We start from the raw sequence: 7145 nt of genomic DNA, 5'->3' as shown, positions 1-7145 counted from the left end.
TTGTTACACCAATATTGTTGCTCTGAGACAAGAGGAATGTGCGTGTTTCAACCCCAAGACATGCTTTTTTCTGCAGTGATTTTTTCAAGCAATCATTACCAGGCACATAACGCTCTTGGGATGCATTTGGGCAACACAACATCAAACTCGAACGGCTTCTGACCAAGCGGAACATGTTCTTTGGAGTTTTTCAACTTGGATGGTTCCCAAACTTCCAGGAACATTGAACATTCCCATGCACATGCTCACAGGCCTGGCTGGCTGTCACTGGGCCAGAGGAGCTCCCTGGTAATCTCATCTCACCAAAGCTATGATCACCGGATGTTCCTTGGGTCGGCATTCTTGCAGCAGAGAGCGCCAGCTCTTTGAAAGCCAGGCCTGTAGTGCATGCGCCCAGGAGAGGCCAGTAGGCCATCGTCCTGACCCACCAGCACTTTTCTCCTAAGAGCACCATCAAAGGGCTGCTCCCAGCAATGCGATGGCTGTTTACTGACTTGAACCACGTTACCGTTCTTCTGTGTGAGAGCTACTCGTGGTCAGTGAGAGCAGAGCAAAGCAGATCACGTTTGGTGAAACTCTCCTTCCAGACAGCGTTTTGTATGGAATGACGCCAAAGCAACCTGTCCACAATTGCCAGGAAGACAAATCTTTGCTATCCTAAGTGCCAGTTCATTCTGTTGACCAGCTAGAGAGCAGCAAGTAAGCTGAATCCATGTTTATCCCACGTCCCAGCCTCTACCTCAATCCTTGCTTTCCGGCCTCCCTCCTAGTTGTCAGATGTACGCTCTGGCCTCAGCCCTATTTCTGCCTGTCTCTGGCACCCGATAGCCTTTAAGTAGTCACCTTGCCAGGTTCTAACCCTGCTGGAACCTGACTAGACCCAATCCTGAAGATGACAAAGGCTCCTTTCTAGGCTCCTGAGGTCTCATGCTATTGGGGGGGGGGGGGAAGGAACACACCTGGGAGTCACCTGATTCTCCAAGAAGAGGACAAAATTTGAGCCCCAGAGATCAGGAGAGGGCCTGAGGCTGATGATTTAAACAAAGCTTCACCTGGCATTACTTCCGAGGAAGGTGGCAGCCTTTGCTCCTGTGCATGTGCCGCTGAATGGAGAGAGAGAAAAATCATGAAACCGGGGGCCTGGGGCCACTACAAATTGAGTGTCCCTAATCTCAACAGGGCACTAACTTCAACAAGGCGATCCTGTGACATCCTCGCAGTCCCCGATTCCCTTTGCCGTTCACCACAGCAGCTTTTCCCAGGATTTGCATTCATCTCCAACTTTCCCTTCTGGTCAGTTCCCATCCATTCACCCATACCTTCTCATCTGAGTGAGAACTTGGTCTCCCATCTCCCTGGAAAAAGTGGCCATTTCTGAAGAGCTTCTCTTGTCCTCCAGACCTTTACATGCACCAGATGCCTTCTTCTTCTTTTGGCCCAGTAGCAGATGAAAAGGGCAGGCTTCTGCTTGCTAAAGAAAATCCCTTTCCCCGGGCAAAGGATCCCATTTCATCCTCTCGTTGGAAGTTAGGACGCTCCTTCCTCTGCTGTCTTCATTTCCCTCTAATTTTCAGGTTTTCCCACACTCGTGAACCGACAACAATGACGACTCTTTTCCTATTGCAAAAGATGAAGCCATTTCTTGTTCATTCTGCAAACACCCTCACTTGATCCATTCATCTCCATGAGATGTCATCCAACCCCTTAGAGATGGCCATTTGCCACTGTCTGGCTTTCATTGTTCAACTGAAATTCTTTCTCCAAAATGACCAAGAATCTCGAAACTCCGGCTCTTGGAACTTTTGCTCTTCAGAACAGTCTAAGAAAGGGTTCTGTTATGAGGTAGAATGTAAGATAAATAGCAGGCAGGCCAAGGGTAAAACCTTGGCTGTGAGCCATGGACATTCTGAACGGAATATAGGCAAAGAGAGAGGAGAGAGTGAACTGACAGAGCTGGAGTAAGGAGGTTCTGGAGCTGTTGTCCAGCTTGCTGGACTCTACGAGCTGTGGATATCTGGGAGTTTGAAGAAGACTGGAGATACCATCTATCAAGGCAAATCTAGGTGCGCCTGGTGGACAGCTTGCAGACAGACTTCCCTCCCTAGAGTTCCCTGGCTTATTGGCTGAACAAAGAGTTGGCTCCTGTACCCTGAAGTCATAGAAGGATCAGCCCAGACCAGTTGTGAGAATCCCAATATCCCGGCCCTCTCTAGCATTCAGCCAAGGTTGTCTGCCTGACTGAAGCTAGTTTAGCAGAGAAGCCGATAGTCGTCCCAATCCTTAGGATTCTACTTGTCAGGTAGCTGAGTTTTAGCTATACCTCACCCACTTCCCTCACCCAGAAACTATTAGCCAATAAACTGTGTTTTAGATACTTCTTGCATCTTCCTCTACCCCAAGAAAAGAGCCCACTGTGGGAGGCCAATGAGAGAAACAGAGTCTCAAATAGATAAAAATCTCAGACTCCTCTTTTGACCCCTTTTATGATCCACACCTTTTCTTATTGGAAAAACATTAGAGACTTATTGAAAAGCTTTAAGTTCCTAGCAAACCCGCAGGTACAGAGTTAACAATTTCTCTCCTTGATAATTAAGAAGCCTGAACTCTAAAAAATCTAACTTAGACAATCAAGGCCGGAGACAGACAAAGCCAGACAAGACTTGATCTGACCAGGTGCAATCCTGTAAATCAAGAGGACACGATTCAATTTATTTAGGATCTCTATGAAATATGTTTCTGCTCCCAGAATTAACCTCCTGCTAATTGGTGGTTGGAATTTGGCCTTTGACCCTGGATCTATCTCTCTACTTTTTAGACTCGAATGGGTTTTTGTATACTTTGTAACCCATTCACAGCTGTGATTCTTTCTCTGTGCTCTTTGTGTGAAACCAGTATATATTAAACTCAAGATTCCATGGCAAGTTGGAGCAGTTATGAGCTAAGCACTCAGTCTGACTGTTCTCATTCCATCCGACGCCACTGAACGCCACTCAGAACCCCCAGAAATATAGAGCTGGATCTCTATAGCCCACTGTCAGGGATCTTCTTAAACCCGAGTTTCCCTGGCTAGGCTAGTGACCAGTATAACTGTCAAATGTCATTTTAACAACTAGTGTGTTTCACCTAATCCCACATCCCTTGTGCAGGTCCCCAGTTAACCCGTGTCACTCCTGTCACTTGTGGGTGTGCCCTAGCTGTGAATATCACCCTGTTAAGGCAGTTCCGTATGTCGGTTCCTACTAGATAGGCTAACCCTAACCCTTTGGGCACTTTCGGGAATGGTCCACGTCCCCAAATTCCAAAAACAATGATTTCCCTTAGGTTCATACTTTGATCATTGGAAGGCAGCTGAAAGGCCATGGAGTCCAACCCCCTCATTTTACAGAAGGGGAAACTGAGACTCCCTGAGCAACTTGCCGAGGAAGCTCCTGCTAAAAAAAAAAAAAAAATCTGAAAAGGAATTCCAAGTTGGGTTTTCCTGCCCTAAAACCCAGCACTTGTTTCATTACAACACACAAAGCCTCTGGTAATCATACTCCTGCTTTCATCTTGCTCACCTGGATAGCAGCTCCTCAGGCCTTCTTGCTCTGGCATCCACAGAGCTTCCCTCTGCTCCAAATAAGAGATCACATCTTCTCTGGGAACAGGGAGCCCTGGGCATGGGAAATCAGTCAGGGATTAGCATGCAGAGAACCTTGTCATTGAGTTCTCTTTAGGGAAAGGGGTGGGAGTCCAGAGCTACTCCATCTAGAGAAAGAATCTCTCCATGGTGTTCTCCATGAGTCCCCATTCACCCATTGACACTTTGATATAAGTAATCAAAACAGGTTGGAACGTCACGTTATCCTGTTGTGGGACCTGTTCTGAGAAACAGCCAATCCCTCTGCTCTACCCCCACCCCCAATCCTGTTCTGTTCCATTCTGCCAGAAACTCCTAGCCCCCAAACTGGGGGAAAGGGTTCATGTTCTAGATCCAGACACAGGACCCTTGATGAAACAGCTTCTACCCTGTCCCACTACCTTGCTGCTCACTCCCTGAAATCTCTCTAAACCTTGTGTACTGTTCATGCGGAGAGCGCCTGCCTGTTTGGGTGAGATGCTCCTGCTGGGGAACTCAACCAAACCTCACTAGTCCAAATTCTGTTCCTCAACCAGTCTGTTATTCCTGACAATCACGGGGACACACGAGCAGTGAATGAACACAGGATGGTTCTCAGGATTCCTGGAGAATAGCATTTCCATAGCATTGATCTGGGGGGAATGGAGGAGGGGGGAGAAGATCATAGAACCAATCTGGAATCAGGAAATTTGATCTTGGTGCACTTTCTTCACAGAAGGATGGACTCATCCCACAGTTCCCGTTACCTTGAAAGTAGAGGTAGCTGATAGTCTATTAGCCCTGAGCCAGGAGGCAGGAGCACCTGAATTTAAAGCAGGCCTCACAGGCACTAGACCTCTGTTTGCCTTGGTTTCTGCAGCTGTCAGCTAAGGATAATAATATCCCCCAACTTGGAAGGTTATTGTGATGATGAAGTGACCTCATGTTGTAAAGCACTTGGTAAAGAGGCAGTGAATAGAAATGCTTCTTCCTTTCCCTTTCTTTGCAATTCCATCTGGCCTGGGATTGCCGGGCAATAGATGAAGGACAAACCTCCCACGCTAGGCCCGACTACGAGTTGTAAGCTACAAACTGAAGCTGGGGAAAAACAGGAATATCAAAGCAAAAGAGGAAGAGGTTGCAAGAAGAGTTCCTTGCACGGTTTTCAGAGATCTGTTTGGCAGATCAAATGCAAGTCAAGGCAGACGTGTGACTAAACAGCCTCTGAGATTAGCTCCATGTCTGAGATTCTTTGCCACCAATTTGATCTTTGACCCAGAGCTCCCCAGACTTGGGAAGAGACAGTTACAGGAGCAACAAAGGAAACTCCCGAGTTCTTATCCCACCAGGTGAAGACCTTTTATAGGAAAACCTGGCAGCCTGTCTCTTGGGGGATCCAGGAGACCAGTGCTTTCCCCTTCCTAATAATTGATAAGTGCTCCCAACTTGGCACACACACCAGGAAAAAAGATATTCCCTTGGACTGAGGACCCACAGTTACCAGAGGAAGTGCTCCTTACCTAGAGAGAGCAGGTTCCGGGCATTCTCCAGCATGACCTCCTTGTACAGCTCCTTCTGGGAAGGGGCCAAGAGGCGCCACTCTTCCTGGCTGAAGTCCACAGCCACATCCTGGAATGTCACCGCCTCCTAAAAGCAGCCAAAATCATAGGACAGAGGGCTGAAAGACTTCACAATGACACTATCCAACTCTCTCCCCATTTACAGGAGCCTGAAGCACAGAGAAAGGATGTTCCCAAAGGGCACACCCTTTCTGAGTATCTGGGTCAATATCATAGTCATGAGGAGCCCAATGAAATGCTGAGAAAAGCAGCTCTACCGAATCAGGTGAAATCAAGCTGAGAATTGTCTTCTTAGGGAATGTCCAGAGACAGAGAAAAAGCCTGCGCTCTCCCTGGGAGCCAAGAGGAGCTCTGGGGGAGAAAGAGAAGGGGGTGTGAAATGGTCTTTTCAGGACTGATAAGCCACAAAGAAAATTCTGAATAGAGTTTAGGAAAAGTTCAGAGTATTCAGGTGTGTTCTAGAGGGGAGTGGGTGGGAGTTTTCCCTTAAAAGAGAACAAAGTTAAAGGGAAATCAAGTCTTATCTAGATGTAGACATAAGGAGGCTTCTAAAGAGATATTTTTCAGAATCTGGACTTCATTGATAATGAAATCAAATCTGCCCTGCCCATCCTTAGTCTAATAATTCACAAGTTGGGAGGTCTGTGACCCATGCATGCTAGAGTGAGTGAGTGAAGAATCCAAATCTACTGACTACCTCCTGGGCAGTTCTAAATAAAGTGTATGTTGTGACTGGACACGTAAACTAAAAGGAAGGCGCAGAAAGTAATACAAAAGAAGCTTCTTTAAAAGGGAGTGACAACTTCCTGTCAACCAGTTCTTGTTTGTTTCCTGGAGTTTGGAGGACAAGTTGGAGACGTTGCTTGCTGGACCTGAGACCTTGGTGTGACTGTTCTTAAATCTCTTCCTTAGAACTACACGTGGCAAGTGAAGAAGGCTGCCTACCTTAGTGCTTCCAGGGAGACTCCCTTGATTGGGAGATGCCCTCATGGCTAAACCCCTTGTTAATTGACTTTTAGGCTCTCTGGCTGGGCCTGTGGAGCCCTGCCAGAGTAAAGCCCAGACTTGAATACAATTTCTTACTCTATCCTCTTCTCATCTCTCTACTTCCACACTCTCCCACATTTTATAAATTACTAAAAATCATTTTTAGAATTGATATTATTTCAATCCTTAGTGACCACACCTTTAAATGTTAATATCCAACCAAAAAACCCTTTTTTTCTTTTACAGTGGTACAAATCGGCTTCCAGCCAGAAGAAGAATGGCCTGTTGTTCCACTGAGGCCTTAAGGTGGCTCTGAGTATGAAGTGTCCTGGCCCAAACATCTTGGACCTTTGCTTTATGGTATGTGTGTCTTCATTTTAATATCTCGTTCCAGAGAAATAAGGGTAACACTGACAGAGAAAGGGTTAGGGTTCCTAAAAAGCAGTATTTCATTAACTAATTCATGAGCTACTTCATGAGGAACCTTTGCTTTCTGAGAAGCTCCGAGGACTCTAGAGACCTGGGAGAATGAAAGTCAAGAGAATGAGTTAAGAGAATGACGGATGGGCCATGTACAACCCAGGAGACAATTTGCCAGATCTGCAAAGACCCTGATATTTGGGGCGGGGCAGAGTGATGGTGGAGGGGGGTCACCTGTAGTCCCAACCTGCTCCATGGCCAACGGGTGTTTGGCCAATGGGCTTGGAACTTAATGGTCTTCCATTTGATTTTTTTTTCTTTAATTGTGAGGTCATTTTCCAGTCTACTGGCAATTCTGATGTTTGCTAACAATTCTCTGTCTTGTGCATAAGACTGTCATTTCATTGGTCACCTACATTTCACCTCTGGTTTCCTTTCTTCTTCTCAACAACGGAAGAATTCATTGGTCTTTTATGCTTCTGGAGACTCGTCCCCCCCAAGGCCTGAGAACCCTTTCCTTTTCTCCAGGGGTCCTTGTGGCACTCTGTTGGGGTCCGTTG

This window comes from Gracilinanus agilis, chromosome 2 (genome assembly GCF_016433145.1).
Source record: "Gracilinanus agilis isolate LMUSP501 chromosome 2, AgileGrace, whole genome shotgun sequence".
Taxonomy (NCBI): Eukaryota; Metazoa; Chordata; class Mammalia; order Didelphimorphia; family Didelphidae; genus Gracilinanus; species Gracilinanus agilis.
This window is presented reverse-complemented; position numbering follows the sequence as displayed.